This window comes from Symphalangus syndactylus, chromosome 17 (assembly GCF_028878055.3).
Source record: "Symphalangus syndactylus isolate Jambi chromosome 17, NHGRI_mSymSyn1-v2.1_pri, whole genome shotgun sequence".
Taxonomy (NCBI): Eukaryota; Metazoa; Chordata; class Mammalia; order Primates; family Hylobatidae; genus Symphalangus; species Symphalangus syndactylus.
In genome coordinates this window covers 76,857,332-76,879,341 of record NC_072439.2, presented here as the reverse complement: position 1 = coordinate 76,879,341, position 22,010 = coordinate 76,857,332, and the positions used below count along the sequence as shown (strand labels likewise).

The window sequence follows — 22,010 nt, the reverse complement described above, 5'->3', positions numbered from 1 at the left end:
TCCTAGCTTTTGATAACTCTCATTCTACTCTCAACTAAAAAGAGATTAACATTTTAAACTCTCCACATATGAGTAAGAACATGGGAAATTTGTCTTTCTGGGTCTGGCTTATTTCACATAAAATGAGCTAAAGTTCATCCAGGTTGCTGCAAATGACATGATTTCATTTTTTTTTTTTTTTTTTTTTTGAGACGGAGTCTCGCTCTGTCACCCAGGCTGGAGTGCACTGCAAGCTCCGCCTCCCGGGTTCACGCCATTCTCCTGCCTCAGCCTCTCCGAGTAGCTGGGACTACAGGCGCCCGCCACCACGCTCGGCTAATTTTTTTGTATTTTTAGTAGAGACGAGGCTTCACCGTGGTCTTGATCTCCTGACCTCGTGATCCGCCCGCCTCGGCCTCCCGAAGTGCTGGGATTACAAGCGTGAGCCACCGCGCCCGGCCATGATTTCATTTTTTATGGCCAAATAGTATTCCATTGTGTGCATGTACTATATTTCACCTGTTCTTCTGTTATAATAGATTATATCAATATAGTAATGTAGTCAGAAGAAATAACAGCTCTGCTTTTTACCCTGCAACACAGTAGCTAGACAGAGGAGTTTCAATACATGTTTGTTAGAAGAATGAATAAATAATGAACAAATATCTAACTTTCCATACTACCAATGTCTCATATACCCATTGGTATTATGTTTCTAATTATACATTTTGTCTGATAAGATGACTGAAGTACAAGTAATATATTATATACACAACTCCATTTAGAAGGCAATCGTATAAAATGACAGAGACTTAAATCTGCTATTCGATTGTTATGTGTCATGGGCCATCTCCATCATTAGGGTGGCAAAATGTGACTTTACAAGGAGTTACTTGGCAAATTGCTTGCTTTCCTCTCTACCCTGCAGTCTCAAAATTGCCTAGTCTTTCGGTGTCCAGTATACATTGCTTCTCTGTAATATAAGTTTCTGACACAGTAAGGTAGTATAATAGAAATGCAGAATAATAGCACCTGACCTAACTTATAAGTCTGAGATGTATGAATTCTTAAGGGTTTGAAAATTTTAAAGGTATGACACCATATAAGAAATAAAAAAACTATTTTGACTATATATTATATTTCAAATAATAATATTTGTTCTATTTTAAACTCTCATATTCCTTATGGAAACTGGAGAAATTTGGAAAAAATGTGAATGAGAAAAAAGTCTAAATTAATCTGTATTATAACTCTCTGATGGCAGCCAATACTAGCATTTTAGTATATTTCCTTTTAATCTCTTATATATATTTTTTCACACTTGTGTCATACTGAATATACAATTTTGTATCCTTTTAGCCTTTTATATACTTATATTCTTTATAGGACATTATACACATGTATCAATGAATACAAACATGCTTTAATGGCAACATCACATTAAGGGTTATGAATTTCCATAATTTAATTATTTCCTAATATGGGCTATTTATTTTAGTCTCTAATTTTTCTCTATTATAAACAATGTCCCAATGATTATTCTTCTATATGAATGTCCATGTAAATCCTTTGTAATGTTTTGGAATACACTTATAGAATAAATATTTAGAGTCAAGGAATATAGATGATATACTACTGAAGTGGCAAATGGATATTAAACACATCTTTTATCTCTCTTCTAGCCAAATACTATATATGTACATATATATAAATTTTAACTCCATTTAAATGGCATACCCTATTGCTCCATTTCTGTTAAGTAACCAATGACAATTTTTGTTATATAAAGTACTTGAAGTAAATTCATATATATCCATCTATATAAAAGACAGAATTTATTTTATTTTAAAAATTTCAACAGAAAATCCTTCTGCAAATCATCAATTTATTTTCATGTAATAAAGCAGAAATAAAGAAAATTAACAGAAGAAATGGTATGATTTTGCAATTGTTATTCTAAACTTTTATTTTTTCTGGTTCAAGAGGAAAAGAGAAATATAGTTTGGGAATTAGGAATTCATTTCAAGCACTTTATATAACAGAAATTGCATGTCAGTTACTTAATAAAAAACAGAGAAATACCATATGAAATCTAAATGGAGTTAAAAGTTGTCAACACAGTAGTCTTATTCAAACACTTCCGTTAAAGCGAAATCCAAACAGGTTGTAAAAAGTTAAACATAAGGCAATAAAATGTGTAGAACTCACTCATATCAAGGAAACGCTTTGAAATATTCTCAACCAGTGAGTTTAAAATGATGTTAAATTGTGTAAACCACCACCTGCAACTGCAAGCTATATCAGAAAGTTAACAAATATGTGTCTCCAGGTATCTATTCCTATGCAACATGTAACAAATCAATAGAATAGCCGTCATCCAACAAAATAGCTATCATCAAAGTCTGGCTGAACCTATATAATGATATACTCTGGGATATTTCCAAACTGGCAGTACAGAAAATGACAAGGGATGCATCACGGACAGGATGCAAAAGGCAATAAAGAAAAAATAAAAACAGATAAAAACTCAGAATTGGAAAAAAAGAACTACAAAATGAGAATATCACACTGAACCAAAAGCAATAAAATCTTTCAGCCAGTTTCTTCAGTCTTACAAAATAATTAGGTTAATACTATCATTAAAAATACCATTATCATTTGTATATGTCAACAGATTATATATATATATATATATATAAAATCTTACAGGTTCTTACAACTACCCTCTTAGTTATGTAGTCATGGACTGTTCCACATATAAAACTGAGATTCACAGAAGCTAAATTGTCTGCCTGTAGTGATAGCTAGTAAGTAGCAGAACGAGAACTTAAACCTAGCTGTCCAAACTTCAGAAATATATTTTTCTCTCATACATAAATATCCAAAACAGAGAAAAATATTGGTATAACTACTCCAAAAGTATTTAGTAAACTGATGACAAAAACCACAAAGATTTATGTTTGAAGTAAGCATTTGTAGAAAGCATATGTCTCCAATATCATTAAAAATAGATCTATTTAGAATTTTATTATTCTAAAAATCTTCAGTAGCTGATCCACTTCAATTATGAAGATCAGCTAAAATGTCAGCTTGACTCCTGTACATTCAATTTACTTGGGTTTTGGTGGTAATATACGTGAACAGTGAAATTAATCTGGATGATCCACATTAAAAAATTCTATACAGCTATCCTGTTTTGCTCTTCCTCTAATAACTTTTGTTTCTCATGAATATACTAAAATGTTTGATCTTATCTGAGGACAATAATAAAATTCCAGCCCTTAAATGTTGATAGCAAAATAACAAAGATTTTGTGTGGGTCTGATATCCCACCGCATATTTTTAATAATTCAATAAGTAAAGCAAACTGTCCATGATGTATGTTCATGTTGGAGTAAAGAAAACAAATTGGCCTGAATTGATTTTGTAGATCTCCCTTTTTAAGTCTTCTAATAAGTTGAACCATTAGAACAAAGAGAAAAATAAAACAAAAAAGATATCAATATCTCAGCCTTTGATATTGATATCTCTACATTCATGAAATTACATGAATACTTTAGAATTGAATATGAAAAAGTGTCTAATTTTATATAGTATTTTCATACTTTTGATTATTAAAATCAGAACAGTACATATGAACAATTATTTTTAAAGTATTTACATTTTAAACTTGAAGATACTGCTTGCTATATTATACCTTATTGTCCAGGGAGTCACACATCTTATAAAAGGACTGTCTTGAACATTTCTCATGCTAACATGCCAGAAAAGTCTTCTATGGAAGAATGCATATGCTTCCTCTTGTCAAAGAAACATTTATATAAACTAGGTTATCCATATGTAAAATTTTGCATTTATTATAAGTAGCCTAGTTTTAGTTCCTAAAGGGGCAGACATTTTGATTCCTTAAGGTGGCCTTTGTTTTGGGTTATCTCTAAATATATTTGTTTTCATTTCTATGCTGCCACAGATTCTTTCAAGAATAACATAAAAATATTTTTAATGTAACTTACATATCTATGGTTTCTCATCACAGCTGACTTATTTAGTCCCAAAAACCTTGTTTCCCCCATAAATACCAAAAATAATAATAAAGTAGAAACGTGGTTTGGGAAAAAAAAATTGTAATAGTCGTTCAGAATTATTTTCACTACCATAGTAGCTAGTTTTCATTATAAACCCATGCTTTTTTGTTTTGGGTCATTAATACATGAGTCAGTGATTATTATAATGCCATCACAATTTACAGTTCAAATAAAATATATATCTAATTTCCAGTAATGACAACTGCTGCTGCAAAACTGTAATAAAAAATAAAGGAATAAGACATGGGTATACAAGGAGGCTCTACTTTGGCCAAGGTAGCTGGAAAGTCTTGCCTGAGAAAATGTTGCTTTTTAACTGAAGCTTAAAAGATGAGGAAGAGCAGCATGAGAAGTGGGGATGGAGGATATTGTTCAGGGTTTAAGAATGTATATTCAAAGATTGTAGGGTGGATATTCAGGATTCATAGATGGGTCACTTGTGATACACAGAAGTCCTGTGCCCCCAAATCTGTTAGCTCTTATAGTTGTTATCATTGAAAATAGGTTGACATGCTTTTCTTATTTCATTAACACAGTTTAAGAATTTACCATATAACCTAACTTCCACATCATCTGTATAGCATTTCCCAGTTAATATTTTTCTATCCAGAGTAACCAATATTATTCAACCTTACTGTTTATTTTATACAAGCCAATTTGCAATATGTACTTGGTTAACTAATAGGCACCATTTTTTGAACTTCTTAAATAACTTAAAAATGTTATAAATAGTAAAATCGATACTTTTATCCTTTAAAAGAAGTTAAATAATTTTCAATTCAGTTTCCCAGCTTCTTTCCTTTAATTCTTTATTTCTATTAGTTGAGGGAAAGAATGGGAAGAGAATATTGATGAAACTAGAATAATATGTGATAAGATGCTCACCCTAGACTGCAAAATAAAAGTTTATTTATGTAATATATTATGCGTTTATTATGTGCCATATATATACATATATACATATACATATATATTTACATATATATTTTAATGGGGAATAAAAATGCATTATTCATTCTTTTTCCTTGTTATTTTTTCACGGCTATATTAAGTTTTCTTTAATGTGTATGCATTTATTTTGTCAAAAAAACAAAAAATGGACATTTTTAAAACGTCTTGGAATTGAACTTATCATTAGTTCTTAAAATTAAAAAAGAAAATACTATGATACATGTTAGGACATGGAATCACTTTTTAAACTTCCTACATAAGCATGCAAATCTGTGGAGTGTTTACTTTATGAACTTCAACACAACTAGATATTCCTGGCAAAATGCCAAGATCAGAACCTGTTTCACATTCAAATTTCTGCATCATTGACAATGGAATCTTGCAGACTATCCTCAAGAACTAACAGTCTTTGCTCTTTCCTGTGTATGCTCATGAATCATTGAATTTTCTTCCCCAGTGTGTGAGCAGCTGCCCATCTGGTACTCACCCAAGGCTTGTACAAACCAAAAGGTGCAATGAAGCACAGAAAGAGAACGATGTAGCTCTACCACATGGGGCCCAACAGATGAATTGAAAAATAAATCAATTTACAATAGAATAGGAAGTGAAAAAATATTAGGACTATAGACCAATGGGTCTTTTTATACTAGTCACGTATGAATAGTTGTTATGGTAATAGACAAATAATGCAACACAAATCGGCATCTCCCCTACTCTCAATACTCTCCATAGGTAGAATATTATGGTTTTCACGCTTATCCTTAGTCCTGTTTCCCCTCCATCTTCATATTAATTTGCTTCTGCTTGGCTATACCAATTTCAGCTCATGTTAAACTTCCGTGTTTTTTCTATCTATGTAAACTACCTAAAAACCTTAATACCTATACCTCTTTTTCATTTAAAAGAGACAATACCATACAAAATTGAGCCTCTTGGGGGCAAAATCAGCAACTACATTTGCAAACAACTACTCCATAACTTTTCTAAATATCTCATCATCATGTTCCATTCATCATTTAAAAAGAGTATGGATGTTTTCCAATAAGTTTATACAATCCAGATGTAGAAAAAGCACACATAATTATTCTGAACTTTGCCTTTGTGTCAGGGGTAAACTTTTTAAAGTGGAAAACTGGTCAATTTTTTTCAGTCATTCAAACCTATTCTGCTATAACCTCTAGTCTTGCATCATCAACTTCATTTCATATAAACCGTAAGTATAACACAAAATTTTTGCTTGCCTCTTTGAACTAAGTACAGACTAACTCACTAAGACACTTTTCAGAAACAATATATATCATGATGATCAAATCAGAGAAATTATTTGTCAAAGATCTACTTTTTCAAGCCCTGAGAAAAGAAAGAAATGATTAGTTCCAGGCTGTGTAACTTCATCTAGGCTTTTGTCATATGTCAACATCATTTGCATGCTTAAAGAGTCGGAGATTTTATATTTGTATGGTCAGAAAATGTTCTAAAACTTAAAACACAAATATTTGATTCAAAATATTTAAATAATATACAGGTATCTCAGTTTGCCTAAAGAGAGAAAAGACAACAAAGGATCAAGCATACAAATTAATATGGACAAACAAATTTCAAGATACGCCTGTCTTATAGCTTTACTTTGACAAAATTTCCTTTGCAAATGAAATGAAATCAACTTCTTTGAATATCCTGGAATATTAACTTTCTCCGTGAGTGTTGGTTCCTGGCAAGAATCACTTAGAGAGTTTGCAAACAGTATGAGGATGTAGTGCAACTTTAGGCTCATCTTACATACTCAAGAGGCACAAATAATTTGTATTAGCTATGTACAAGAAGGAGACGCAATCAATCAAAGCTGAAGAGAATAAGAACCTCTGGTATTTTTTCATAAACGTGGCAAACGATACCTCCACCTCTATTCCACAACACTGCCGCTTAAACATTATTTGATTTATAAAATGTTAAACATATTGATACGATTTCAACCTATAGTTTGCATTATTGTGGATATCTATGTAGACAACACAATCTAGTGCAGCGCAAATTTTAAATATGCTGGAGGAAAGGGGAAGGTATACACGATATTGTGGATAAATAAAATGTGGGTTCTCATGGGAAAAGGGAAAGTCAAGGCATTTAATTGACAGGGATAGGTAATATGATACCAATTCCTGGTTAAGAAAGAGAGAGAAGGAGAAATTTAATAGCCTTTTACCCAAAAGTCATTTTATATTTTACACCAAACCTGTTTGAAGATTACGACCTTGTAATTAATATAAGGCCTTCAACAGCAGCAAAATCTATCTAACAGTCCTGAATGGTAAAAGCTTAGAAGATTACAAGGTGAAATTCCAATTGCTCTAACTGTGATAAAATAGAAGACAGAAAGGTTTCCGAAAGAAAGTCACACCTAGATATGACTGTGTAAAAAAATTGTTAAAATGTTATTAGAAGTTCAGGTTATGAGAAGTCTGTTGTAAACTGCTTCAGTTGTTAGACATTATTACCACACGTATACAGACACCATCAGAATGACTGCAATAATTGATTGACAGACACAGACTGCCAAGTCATTAATTGTCTCTTTCCTTATGATAGGGCAATATAATGTATGATAGGGCAATATAATGTATAAGAAGAATATAAAACCAGTGCACTTTACTTGCTATAGAAGTTTGGGCAAACCAAAAAAAAGTAATTGCTATATGACGCACATTTGTTATTGTCTAACATCTTAGCATCATTCTTAGGGTGGGATGGGCGGGGGGGGTTGGTTTCTGATTTATAGTTCGTGAAAAACAGACTCTATATCTACTACTGAAGTTGAAGAGGTATGATAAGTACCTGGACCCTCTGCCCTGACTCCTACCCTGCTACATCCTGGGAATTTTAGTCTTGAGGCAATGGTGCAACAACATGGAGCTATTCAGATAATTATCTATGGCATAGCTTTACAGCATTCCAGGCATAGTCAGTAGTGATATCCTAATAAAATAGTTTGTGTGGCCATTTCTTAACCCTTATCCTAGTTTTTATTTCCTCCATTCCCATCTTTCAATCTTTTTTTTTTCTGTTTTGCAGTCTTCACATTGATTTTGTGAGCTACTTATTATCTGTCCAGTAAATGTTTGTTGTTGTTGTTTTGCTTAAGTTAGCAAAAGTTGGCTTCTGTTGCTTGCAGACAAGAACCTGGACTCTCATCAGATCTATGATGCCTAAATCATTACTGTAAAAGCCACGGAGAACAGACACAAGAAACTCATCAAAATGAAATGATTATAGATAATCATTTATAGTTATCTTTTTGTGGTTGTGGTGTAATTGAAGTTCTATGCTTCTATGTGTGCTTTTTTGTAAAATTTTTGCACATATTTGACTAAATTCACTTAATGACTATCCCACCGAAATAGGAATTCCAAGATACATTTTATTTTATTATAATCATCTTCTTAAAAATACAAATACAAATATACTGATACAGAGCTGATCCTTGGAAATAAATATTAATTTCATGACTTACTCCTGATAAAATATAAGAAAAAAGATAACTTTCAAATTGGCATAAATTGTTTTTCAAAAAATTTGATATCTCCCAAAATGGTGGAAGTTTTTTTAACTTTGAAACTCTTGGAGACTATTCAAGATTATAATTATTTATCTTTATTACTAATATTTTGAATTAATCATTATTTCTTACAGATAAGCAATTAAGTATTGCTTATACTTTTATAAGAAAAGACACACTGGGCACAGTGGCTCACGCCTGTAATCCCAGCACTTTGGGAGGCTGAGGCGGGCAGATCACCTGAGGTTGGGAGTTCGAGACCAGCCTGACCAACATGGAGAAACCCCGTCTCTATTAAAAATACAAAATTAGCTGGGCGTGGAGGTGCATGCCTGTAATCCCAGCTAATTAGGAGGCTGAGGCAGGAGAATTGCTTGAACCCGGGAGGTGGAGGTTGCGGTGAGCTGAGATCGCACCATTGTACTCCAGATAACTTTCTAGTTAAACATGGAGAAATGACAATCAACTGGGAAATCCCAGTTAATGGTGTGATTTCTTGTTCCTCTTCATTTTCAACTAGGTTTTGTGGCTGTATAGATGGTAAGTGACAGCAAGCTGATCCTATGACATTACTGTTCAAATGAGGATGGAAGAATAGATGTCCAAATCAAGCTTAGAGCCTTTCCTAATAAGAAGGCTAATTCAGAGTTGTTTAATTGTAAATTTTACAGATACACACAATTAAAACATCAATAATGCCCATTTATTACCTAATGCTTACTGTGTGTCAGGTTATTTACAAATACTCTATCTGTTAATCATAGCAACTCTGACTGGTATTATTGTTTACATTTTACAAATGATAAAACTGGTGATTTGAGAATTGAAAGATATGTAAAATAGAAAAACACTTAAGCAAGATTTGAACTCATATTTAATTTAAAATTCCAGCTTTTACAACTACACAATGCTGTCTGCAGTTCATGCTGTATTTTATTTAGATTTAGAAAATCTTTTCCTATCCTGGTGATAGAATTCACAGGAGCAACTGGAGGTAGACACTTCCAAGGTTAATATAAGTCTGTTCAATTTCATAACTTTAGCTTAAAAAAGTATTTTAATGACTTATTTTAACTAAGTACATACTAAAAATTTTCCATACTTTCTAAAAGACTGAAAGAAGACAGGTAATTTGACAGCAATTGCTAGGATTTCTTTCCTTTCTATTTTAAAAACAAAGAGAAAGAAAGAGAGAGAGAGGCTGAAGGTGGAATGTGGCCGTGGCTTTGTTATGTAAAGAAACTTCGTCATGAGTTAAGACGATATGTTGGACCTGACTTGATTAGCTCTTTTATACTGAACCCAGGTAGCTGAGATACAAGAGGTTAACTAATTTTAAACATCTATTTTTTAATTTGCACACAATAGGTGTTGAGGTACCTCTTCCTCACTTTTCTGTAGGTCAGCTGTATAAACCTATGTATGTCATACCTACAATCCCATGAGAAGTTCTAAGTTGTTATTGCTAGATGAGCTAGTTCCAGCAGTCCTCTGGTCAGCATTTTTGAAGGATAGACAATCTACTACTTTTTCTAACACAAATTTAGTACTTTAATAAAGAATAATATTTAACTAATCAATATTTCATCATTAAATGTCACTTTAAAATAGCACAAAAATATAGGATACATTAGTTTACTATACCAAATTGCAGAATATCTCTTTTTTATACATTTCAAAGCTGTGAGGAGTATGATTCCAACATAGTGTTCAAATAAAAAAGCAATGTAGGAAATAATAAGCATAATCAATCATTGCTCACATTATAAGTAATTCAATAGACACTAATCACATATTTCATCTTTGAATAATGAAGATTCACGCATGCAAAACATTAATAATACTATCTTCACTGAGGTAGTAGAGCTATTTATCTAAAGATTTGTCTGAGAATAAAGAACATGAAATCTAACATGTATCAAAAGCATTCTGGTCTCATTTTAAATCCATGATTCTCTTCAGTATTTTACTCAGGTTCTAGGATAGCTTCAAATGTGGAAGAATAAGTATTTGCTCTTCCCTCACAACCATTTAAATTTGAAAACAAGAACCCTTAGTCTACCACTAACTCAAAGGGTCATTTACTCCACCTCCTTAAATTTTGACAGATCTGAATTTTACCTACCACTTTGTAAATAAACACCTTCAAAGACACATTATACTTCTGTAAGAATATATTCTACTGTTTCCTCTAAATGTTTGCTAAATTTTAATATGCATTTGTTTCCTTTTCCTCTTAACATCTCATTTGTTTTTCTCTCAGTGCTTTATCTGCATCTCTTGTACAAGTGGTTCTCAAACTTGGATGGACATTACTGTTATGTGGGGAGTTTTGTTTAAAAAACGTCACAATGCTTGTCTTACACCTCCAAAGTTCTGATTCAGTCGCTTTGGATGAGGCCCAAAGATCTGTCTCTTTTAAAAGCCTCTGAGATGATTCCAATGCTCAGTTATTGGGGAACACTGGCTACATATTCTAAATGTAATAGTCATAAAATCTAGAGAAATATAAACTATTTATTAAAACAGGATGACTAATAATCACACATACATAGCTGCATCCAAGACATAGCATAAAGCAAATAGAAAAGATCATTAAGAAAAAAAGACAAGAAAACCTCACTATCCACTTAAAGTATCATGAATTAATTCCCAACATAAAGATTGTCATTAATCTTATTCTCTCATTCCTTATTACCAGAAGCTTCCTGAACTAGTTTTGCTGTGGTGAAAGCTCTGTAGCTTTGGTTTGCTAGCCAAGTTGGTTTTTGTCACTTTGATTCTGACAGCACCAGTGCCAACGTTTAGGCAAACAAGTTACACCTGGTAAAGAAGAATGTGTCAAAGGGGCAACTGCTACAGCTGTTACACAAAACAGGTACTCACTAGCCAAGGAATACCTGGAATATTTCAGCGATTCTCAGCCCCAGTTGCACTTTATATTCTTCTGGAGAGCTCTGAAACTCTCCTGGTAACTGCTGATACCCAGGCCCTACCGCCCCAGAGACCTGAGGTGGGACTCAGGCATCCCATGTTTTGTCACCTCTCCAGGGGTTTGTTACACACAGCTAGAGTGGAGGACCACTGACTGAGATGGGTTTTTAAAACCCTCAAGGTCATACGAATGTAGTCATTTTGTAATATCCCCATGAGAACAAAATCTGAGGGAATCCTTTTCACTTTTTCACACATCTTCAACTCTTCTTTCTGACATTTTCTCCCTTTGTATTTAACTAAAGCTTGTTCTTGTCCATTTTGAAATTCCTTTATTTTTTAAAATAACCGGGGTATGGAATAAAGACATTACTGTGATTTGCTGCAAATCCTCTCCAACAGTGGCTTTCATCAGAAGTAAACAGACATTTGAGATTTTGCTCCCTCTGCTATATTTTGTTCAATTTATCTATATTCTTAATTCTTCACAGTTTAAGTGCTAAAGACATCCATCATTATTCCTCAGAAGTAAAAAAAAATATAGCAAACATGATGACAAGTTGAAAAGCTTTTTTCCTATCTTCTCAACTATCCAGAAGTAAAATGGCTTTAAAAATCTGTGATATTATTAGTAATAAAAACAAGCAAGTATACACACACTGTTCTTACATAGCACTATGTACTAGGATGGCCTAGATGTTTTAGAGATAATAATTTATTTAATCCTAATAACAACCAAATTACAAAAGTAATATTTTACTTCCATTTTACAGATAAGGAAAGAGAGATTAAATAAATTTCTCAAGGTTACCTGTCAAGTAGGTGACAGATAATCTGTCCTTTAAAATCTATGCTCTTAACTTCAATGGTATGTTGCCTCTATAAGAATTAAGATTTACCTTTTTTGGGTAGACAGATAATTTACCATATTACTATGCTTATAATTAATGGGTTAAATCTTCATAGCCCAGTAGGATAATGCAACAGAAATGATACATGGTTTTCATAGAATTTTTTCTAGTGATAAAGGTACCAGAAAATCTCCTTGAAATTAGTAAAGGCAGCCTCAGATATGAAAAACAGGTATATGCATGTTGAAATCACCTAGAAACTATTATTTAGAAAATTAAGTTACACTGGCCACCACTTCAAAGAAGGAGTCACTTTGAGTAAACTCTGGGTAAATCCCCTCAAAAGAGTTCCTATAAATCAAGTGGGTAGTTCCACTTTGGGGAAAAGGATGTCAATTTTTTAAATCCCCATATGTTTAGAAAAAGTCTAATTGCTTTACAGTTTCACAACTGGTTTTAAAATTTTAATCAGTTAATGACAGCTCCCTTCAGTGAACAGCCTCTGAAAGCCAACCAGTCAATGACAGCCTCACTCTTTGAAAGACAGGCAATCAGCAGTATACTCACTCTAGTGAAAAAGCTTCCAAGGCCTAAATCAACCCACCCCTATTTCAGTAATCTACATGCCAATAAACTAAATGACAAAGGGAGTTTGCCTTGCTCAGTCAGACTGGGCCAGACTAACATAGCTCTTCCTTACTTTACTTTTTTGATATCACATAATGAGTGGTGATCTCTTCTATCAATATAGCATAAAATTCTATTTAAACTGTTTAAAACTTAAATTTACTTGAACCCTAAAATGTATTCATAATAGTAATTTGGGGTTTATAATGTGGGAAAAGTTAGATCAGTGCTGGCCCAGTGTCCCTACAGCAGAAAGGGACCCATGGACAAGATTCCATATGTGAACTAAAAAACTGTATATGAAGAGCTGCATCCTTTAAGACCATGCACAGGGCAACCTCCAACTGAGACAGTGCAAGTGTCCTTTCATGGAATCAAGCTGACCTTAACTGCTTATAGGTAAGTTAGGCCTCACTGCATCACAGAACATCAGTTGTTAGATGGGCAGTCCCGTCTTCAACACTGACATGACATGGTACAGAAAAGCAACAGCAGCTGGAGACTGGGAGGACCAGGCTTTTATCTCTCCCTCCATCTGGCTGGAAAAGCTAGACACCATTTGAAACATGTAAACCTTTAAGGTTTTGAGCAATTCAGCAAGAGAAATTTCAGAGGTAGATCTTTAAGAGGTAAGTTGTATACTTCCTGTTACTAAGACATACAGGTTCTCAAAGAACAAAAATATAAGAGAAAATAAGAAATATGAAAATATAAGAGATAGGTATGCATATCAATCTTAGAAATTACTTGCTACTTATGAATGTGTAATTTTTCTATTTTATAATAGTTTCATGGCTTCTCTGGGTACCTTCTATTGGGAACATATTTAGATACATTAGAAATTTTTTTTTTTTTTGAGACAGATTCTCATTCTGTCGCCCAGACTGGAGTGCAGTGGCATGATCTCAGCTCACTGCATCCTCTGCCTCCTGGGTTCAAGCGATTCTCCTGCCTCAGCCTCCTGAGTAGCTGGGATTACAGGTGCCTGCCACCAAGCCCAGCTAATTTTTTGTATTTTTAATAGAGACGGGGTTTCACCATGTTGGCCAGGCTGGTCTCCAACTCCTGACCTCAGGTGACTCACCTGCCTTGACCTCCCAAAGTGCTGGGATTACAGGCATGAGCCACTGCTCCCAGCCAATACATTGGAATTTTACATAATGTAGTAATTGTTAAATATCCATATTATATTTCCCCACCACTACCAGATCCTTGTTTCACTTCTATATAATATTTTTGGTGTGCCAGTTCTCTTTAATCTTCCCCAGGAATTATGTACCCACATAATTAAAAAAGTATAAATAATAGTATAAGCATCATTAGTATAAGTATCATAGTCCTAATTTTTCATGGACCATAGCAGAAGGAAACAATCAAAAGTTGTCTTTTTATTCACAATATTTCGATGTTCATACTATAAAAGAAGTTTATATTAGATTAATTTAGTATGATGGGTAGTCAAATCATTATTGGTGTTTTTGGTTGTTGTTCTTTGTTTGTTTGTTTGATTTTGCTATGATGCTCAGCTGAACAGTTTGGAGACTGCTGGCCCACAGACAGTCTGACCCACATTCACATTAAAGTAAGCTCATGACAGTTCACCCTTTAGAAAACAAACTATTTGCTATGAATTAAAAGACAATTCCCAGTTTATAGGATAATAAATCAGATGTTAATTGGATAAAAGTCACTACCAATAAAGCAAACCAGTATATCAGCCAGAACTGCTGAATGTAATCTAAGCAGACAGCGGTTCAGTGTAACCACCATGAACACCAGTCAATGGTAGACCACGAGTGCCTAAGGTAGGCCGCCTATTCAGCCAGTTACATGTGGTTGCTCTGTGAAGAAGAACTTGACAACTCATCCTGGCTTCCGTAGCTGACTTCCCCAAGGTGCCTGCCGGCCCAGCTGTTGATCCCATGATATGCGGTAAGTGAGAAAACCAGCTCGTAAATGCAGACACAGATCTCACACTCTCTGGGACATCCCTTCTCTGATTCAAGACCAGAAGCTCAGTCTCACGGGTGGAGTGCCAGCCAAATGAAGTGCTCAGACTACAGATGTGTCTTTTTATTTTGATAAGTGTGATTCATTGTTTAAACAAATTTTGAATTTCAATTCCATCCAGTAGAACAATCACTCTCCTTCAGCTACAAGCCCCAGCACTAATTATAGGCTTATATTCACAGCCTTACTCATCATCTTTACCTGCTTGGCCCTGAAGGCATTTGAATTAGTAAGTCCTATGACTAATCTATAAACTACAGGAGGGCAGGGATTATGCCTATTTCATTCACTACTGTGTATTTGACACCTCCCAGAATGCCTTTTATATTGTAGGCTATCATTAACGTTTGATGAAACAAAGAATGTATAAATCAGTGACTGGTTGCTTTGTATTCAGAATTTCAAAGTGACCAGCAGAAGGGAGGTAAAATTTGTACCTGAAAATGTCTACCCTGATAATCTTTATATCCCTTAAAAATGATCATTACTTGTTCCCATTAGCTATGACAAATGAATGCAAATTAAGGCAGGCTATCTGAACTGGCTATGCTACCAAAGTATAAATGTCAGTTTCTGATTTCTGGAGGTAAATGTGATCCAAAAAACCATTTTTGTAGGTGCACTCATCGTATAAGATATTGCTCCAAAAGACAAACAACATATAGATGAACTGGCACCTGTCATATCCTTTTTAATAACAATCTGTCTGAGAGAGAAAAAAAATGGAAAAAGGGAATTCTTAATTGCTGAGATAAACAAAGCTAAGAAAAAAAAATCATTGGTACAAAATCTGACAGTCTTATTTACGACTGGCTCCAGGATAGAGTGTGAAACCAAAAGAGGTATTGCTATCAACTTTTATTTGTAATAGTCTAGCCATGAATTTTTTGGCACCTACCTCAATGGCTTCTAGACAGGCAAACAGAGGCAACAAAACACTTGCATCTGATCCTTTATGCTCTTTTGAAACCTATTGTTTAAAAACATAGAATGATTCTTCATCTCATGATGTATATGATCTAGAAATTTCATCTGCAAAATTGAGAAAACATATGCTGCCAGGGAAGTACAAAATGATTGCCTCTTTCTAATACCTGAGGTAGTAGCGTGATAATAACTGTGTAAGACAACTTCTCCTTCTCTCAAAATAATTATGGCTCTCTAGAATTCAGCATCTGTTGCTACCAGATGTTACTGTCAAACATGTAAGCAATGGGTTTGAGCATCGCACAAACCTGGCCCGCTTCCAAGAGTCTTTGTCTGAATACCTCAGCAGAAGCAGGTGGCTTTCTAGAGTCCAAGATTTTAAATATCATACCGCACTAATCCAGTTCCATAAAGAGGAAATGGTTTTCTCTAATGATGAATTGAATTTGTTCAGGTTCAAGCCACTACTTTGGTGCTACTGATAGACATTTTTATAACTATAACTATGTTTTAAGTGGAAGGAACAAAATCTCTAACATTTAATATCACTACTAAAAGAAGGAAAATAATTATAAACAAAAAGTGTGTCATGAATTTTCCTCAAATATATGACATCCTGCTGTCATGGCAACTAACCAAAGGGTTTTGTATAAATAAGAAGAAAATATTATTTCTTAGAAAAAAATATAGCTAATGTTTTAGCTAGACTGTGGTAGGTTAGTTACACAATGTTGTATTTGATGTCTTCACATCAACATCTTGATTAGGAGATGTGAGTTTTAATAAAGTGTTTAATACAATTAGGTGCAATTCCCAAGATTTGAGAATGTTTTTCCTTTTTGATGTTAAAATAGCCCTCAGTTTATGAAATAATGAATTGATCATAGTTTCATTTTTCTTATTTTAGTAAATTAAAAGTTGACAATCGCAAACATATTTTGTCAATTTAAATGTAAAATATCTATGCTTAACTAAACATTTTAAAACAGGTTTATCCAACTTATAATGGGCACAATGATAAAATAAAAATATCTAACCAAGGAGGTGAAAGATGTCTGCGATGAGAACTACAAAACACTGCTGAAAGAAATCACAGATGACACACAAGAAAAGGAAAAACACTGTGTGCTCATGCACAGGAAAAATGAATATCATTAAAATGCTCATACTACCCAAAGCAATCTATAGATTCAATGTTATTCCTATCAAACTAGAAACATCATTTTTCATAGAATTAGAAAAACATTTTCTAACATTCATATGGAACCAAAAAAGAGCCTGAATAGTCAAAGCAATCCTAAGTAAAAACAAACTAAAAGCCAGATGTATCACATTACCTGACTTCAAACTATTCTCTAAGGCTACAGCAAACAAAACAGAATGGTACTGGTACAAAAAGAGACACATAGACCAATGGAACCAAATACAGAACCCATAAATAAAGCTGTACACTTATGGTCATCTGATCTTTGACAGAGTCAATAAAATAAGCAACGGGGAAAGGACTCCCTATTTAATAAATGGTGCTGAGATAGCTGTCTAGCCATATGCAGAAGAATGAAAGTGGACCCCTACCTTTCATCATATCCAAACACTAACTAACTAAGATGGATTAGAGATTTAAATGTAAGACCCCAAACTATAAGAATCCTTGCAGAAAACCCAGGAAATACCACTGTGGACATGGGCCTTGGGAAACAATTTATGACCAAGTCCTCCAAAGTAACTGCATCAAAAACAAAAATTGAGAAAATTGACCTAATGAAACTAAAGAGCTTTTGCACAGCAAAAGAAACTACCAACAGAGTAAACAGACAACCTACCTAATTGAAGAAAATAGTCACAAATTATGCATCCCACAAAGATCTAATATCCAGAGTCTATAAAGAACTTTCAACAGCAAAAAAACAAATAACCCCATTAAAAAGTAGGCAAAAAATGAACAGACACTTGTCAAAATAAGACATACAAGCAGAGAACAAAAATGTTTAAAAAATCAAATTACTAATCACCAGAGAAATGCAGATCAAAACCACAATGAGATAGCATTTCATACCAGTCATAATGGCTATTATTATTATTATTATTATTTTATTATTATTATTACCATTATTATTATTTTGAGACAGAGTTTTGCTCTTGTTGGCCAGGCTGGAGTGCAATGGCCCAGTCTTGGCTCACTGCCAGTACTGTCTCCCGGGTTCAAGCGATTCTACTGTCTGAGCCTCCCACGTAGCTGGGATTACAGGCGCCTGTCACTATGCCTGGCTAATTTTTGTATTTTTAGTAGAGATGAGGTTTCACCATGTTGGTCAGGCTTGTCTCGAACTCCTGACCTCAGGCAATCCACCTGCCTCGGCCTCCCAAAGTGCTGGGATTACAGGCGTTAGCCACCACGCCTGGCCCAAAATGGGTATTATTAAAAAGTCAAGAAACAACAGATGCTGATAAGGCTGCAGAGAAAAGTGAATGTTTATACACTGTTGGTGGGAATATAAATTAGCTTAGCCACTGTGGAAAGCAGTTTGAAGATTTCTCAAAGAACATAAAACAGAACTATCATTCAACCCAGTAATCCCATTACTGAGTATATACCCCCCCCAAAAAATAAACTGTTCTACCAAAAAGACATATGCACTCACATGTTCACTGCAGCACTATTCACAATAGCAAAGACTTACAATCAACCTAGGTGCCCATCCACGGTAGACTGGATGAAGAAAATGTGGTACATAATATGTCATGGAATACTACACAGCCACAAAAAAGAACAAAACCATGTTCTGTGTAGCAACTTGGATGCAGCCAGAGGCCATTATCATAAGTGAATTAATCCAGGAACAGAAAAACAAATACTGCATGTTCTCACTTATAAGTGAGAGCTAAATACTGGGTATGGATGGATGTAAAGATGGCAACAATAGACACTGGGGACTACTAGAAAGGGGAGCAAAGGAGGACAGCAGGATTTGAAAAGCTACCTATTGGGTACTCTGCATACTACCTGGGTGACGGGTACTCCAAATTTCAGCATCATGCAATATACCTATGTAACAAACCTGCATGTGTATCCCTTGAATCTGAAATAAATTTGAAATTATTTTTTAAAAATCATGTTTGCTTTTCTTAACTACAGAATTACTTCAAAAGATCTTAGTTGAGTTTTCGTAAAAGAAGAGACAGACAAAATCAGTGCTTTTACCCAGAAAGATTTGCACAAATGCAAAAAATTTGGGGACTATATTAAAATTTGGCCATTTACATCATATGCATTTTTTTCATTAAAATAACTGATCCATTTCAGATCTTGAGAGAAGAGTATGTACCTGCATGATGTTATTAAATTGTAATTTAATTAAATTTAGTTTTTAAAAAAAGCTACCTTCTGTTTTTCAAAAAGAGAAAAGTTAAACCAGCAATTTCACACACGGAAGGCAAAATAGTCAAGTAATTGGTTTTCCTATCACTATTTTGTCAAGTAATTACAGGGGAAAACATATACACACCATGAAGTAAAATAGGAACTTTCAGCCTCTTTCACTATTTTTCTTCTTAGTTCATGTGATTGAAGCCATTCATTTTTCACAATCTAGTTCGTCCAGCACACTGTTAGTAATATGTTCTATGCCCTACTTTGTGAAGCAAGATAAAAGTAATGTTCTATGAATTTCATTTCATCTCTGATTTATCCACAATTTTTAATGCATTCTCTACTATAATTATTTTAGCTTGCCAGTTAGTTATTAGTAGTCCCACCAGAGGGCAGACAGGGGAAAACTCAGACTATAAAACTCAAATAAGCACAATACTGATATTTACTCACTTTTCTATAAAAGCTGTGAAAATGGGGGCACTGTGCATATTTGATGGTAATTTCAAATCATTTTCCATTGTCTTCCACAGTCCTTCTCTTTTCTCTGGGTAGACCAGAGACTCACTTTGTGATCTAATAGTTACTTAAAATAAATTTTGATGGAATTGAATTTATTTTGTATGAAGAAGATCATGTAAGAGTTAACAGACACACATGAGCCAAATTGAAAATTCAAGAAAATTTACAATAATAGGTCAATAGGGAGACTTCAGCTGATGAGATTTTTTACTATTCTGTAAGAATCACGAATCTTACTTATTACCAAATACAGTATGTGTCACATTTTCTACAGTAAGAATTCTGACAAAGGTGGAAACTGAGAATTACATTAATCTAATTTGTGTGCTACAAAAACATGGAAAACAATTTCCACATCCACAGGAGTCAGTCAGTACTTGATTCTAGCTATATGTCCAAAATGATAAAGAAAAGGTTTATTAATATTTGTCCAAAGAGAGAGTACATTTCAAACAACTTCTGAATTATTTGAAGTGGTAGGAAGAATTGTTTTAGAATATCTTCTATTAAAAACTTTAAATAGTTCAATTATTATAAGGAACAGTAAATCGTTATTGCCAAAGTAATAATTTTGTGTAAAATTAGTAGAGAGCATTTATTTTTGCAATAGCAATAATTCAGGTGAAAAAATACACAGAAGTATCAAGACAGTCATACAAAATTTAATGCTTAGGTAATCAGCAAATCAGCCAAGAACAAAGTAAGTCCCTTGGTTCAGCACTACTTCTAAACAGCTTTATCTTTAAGCCCAAATTCATAAATCTAGGCTTAAGAAAGGTCAAATGAAAGAAGAAAAAAATACATTTTCTTTCCAATAAGTTTCATCCATTGCTCGTCAAGCCAAAAGAAATATAGAAAACCAATTCTGTTAATTCTGAAGGCAACCTGTTCAACGTCCTTAACACAGATATATGTTTGTGGGTTTATGTTTATTGAGTGCTACTGCTATGTAGGTCACTGGGAAATAGAAATTTGTCTACATCTAATTGGAAGAAGAAGAGCAACTTACAAAATTAAAAATTCAGAGAGCTAAAGGAAGTGATACCAAGCCAATGGGCACTGCAGATAAAAGGTCTAGAGGAGGTGACTGAACATTGATCCATGTGAGTCATCAAAACATGGTACTCACTAGGGAAATTTTGCCACCATCTAAATGAAGAATAGGGGGACTAAGGAAAATTACCCTGCCTATTAGCAAGTGCTAGGACGGCCCCACCCCCCTGCAAATCCTTCTCTATCCAGGGATGAGATTAAATATTTAAAATTTAATAAGTGTGAAAAAGTAACACATCAAATCAAAGAAAGAGGAACATGGTGGTGAATAAAGAAATGGACTGTTTTTGATTAAAAAAGAAAAAAAGACTTGTTACTAGGAAGTAAAGGAGAATTTTGAAACTTGTATTGAAAACATACAAGATTCCAAAGTCTCTTTGAAATGCTGTAATCTTGTATGAGATGAAGAAGCAACAGGCTGAGATTCAAAGAATGGTTGTCTAAATGAGTCAAAATTACAAGAAATCTGAAAACACAATGGCAAAATCAAAATCAACATTGGAGGTGTTAAACACAAGAACCGGCACAGGAGGAAAATAAAATCAGGGATTTAGAAAATAAACCTGAAGAGCTGCCCAAAAATATGAAGGAAAAAAATGACGGAGATAAGTAACACACAAAATTCTGTATATGGCATGATACTGCATGTGGGGAATAAATTTAGTGAGAATAAACATAGGAAATATTCAAAGGTGCTAAAAGTGGCCATCTCTGGACTGTGCAATCATAAGAAAGTTTCACTCTTTCTGTATATTTTCTCAATATAAAGTGTTTTACACTTTAGACTGCATTACTTTTGTAATCAGAAGAAAAAATAAACACAAAACTCCACTTGACTCATATATTTTTCGGAATAACCACTGATGAATGGGCTTTTTCTATAATAATCAATTCCTATTTTCCAATCAATCTTAATTTGGAGACTTTGTAAAGCTGATATATTTAAATTATGAGAATGAAATAATTAACCTAAGCATGCCCAATGGCTTTTTCTATTTCTCCATTTTAACTCTGTAAACTTTAAAATTCCATGAAGCTGGAATTTATAATTAATTCTAGCTTATAATATTATGGCATGCTGACTGATTCTTGATTTACATCATTCAAGGACAGTGTTTTATAGCCGTCTTTAGTAACTCAAGAGGAAA

The 22,010-nt window shown here is 33.9% G+C and overlaps 1 protein-coding gene and 1 long non-coding RNA gene across 2 annotated transcripts in view; both read right to left on the bottom strand.

Moving 5' to 3' along the window:
- NAALADL2 (N-acetylated alpha-linked acidic dipeptidase like 2) overlaps positions 1–22,010 on the bottom strand; it is a 955,512-nt gene that overhangs the window by 648,063 nt on the left and 285,439 nt on the right. The window lies entirely within an intron of this gene.
- Positions 1–22,010, bottom strand: part of LOC134733087 (uncharacterized) — a 55,290-nt gene that overhangs the window by 15,994 nt on the left and 17,286 nt on the right. Inside the window, exons 2-3 of the long non-coding RNA XR_010116650.1 lie at positions 15,889–15,960; positions 13,396–13,528 (exon numbers count right to left, since the gene is read on the bottom strand). This is a non-coding gene — a long non-coding RNA (uncharacterized lncRNA). The remainder of the gene's footprint in view (positions 1–13,395; positions 13,529–15,888; positions 15,961–22,010) is intronic.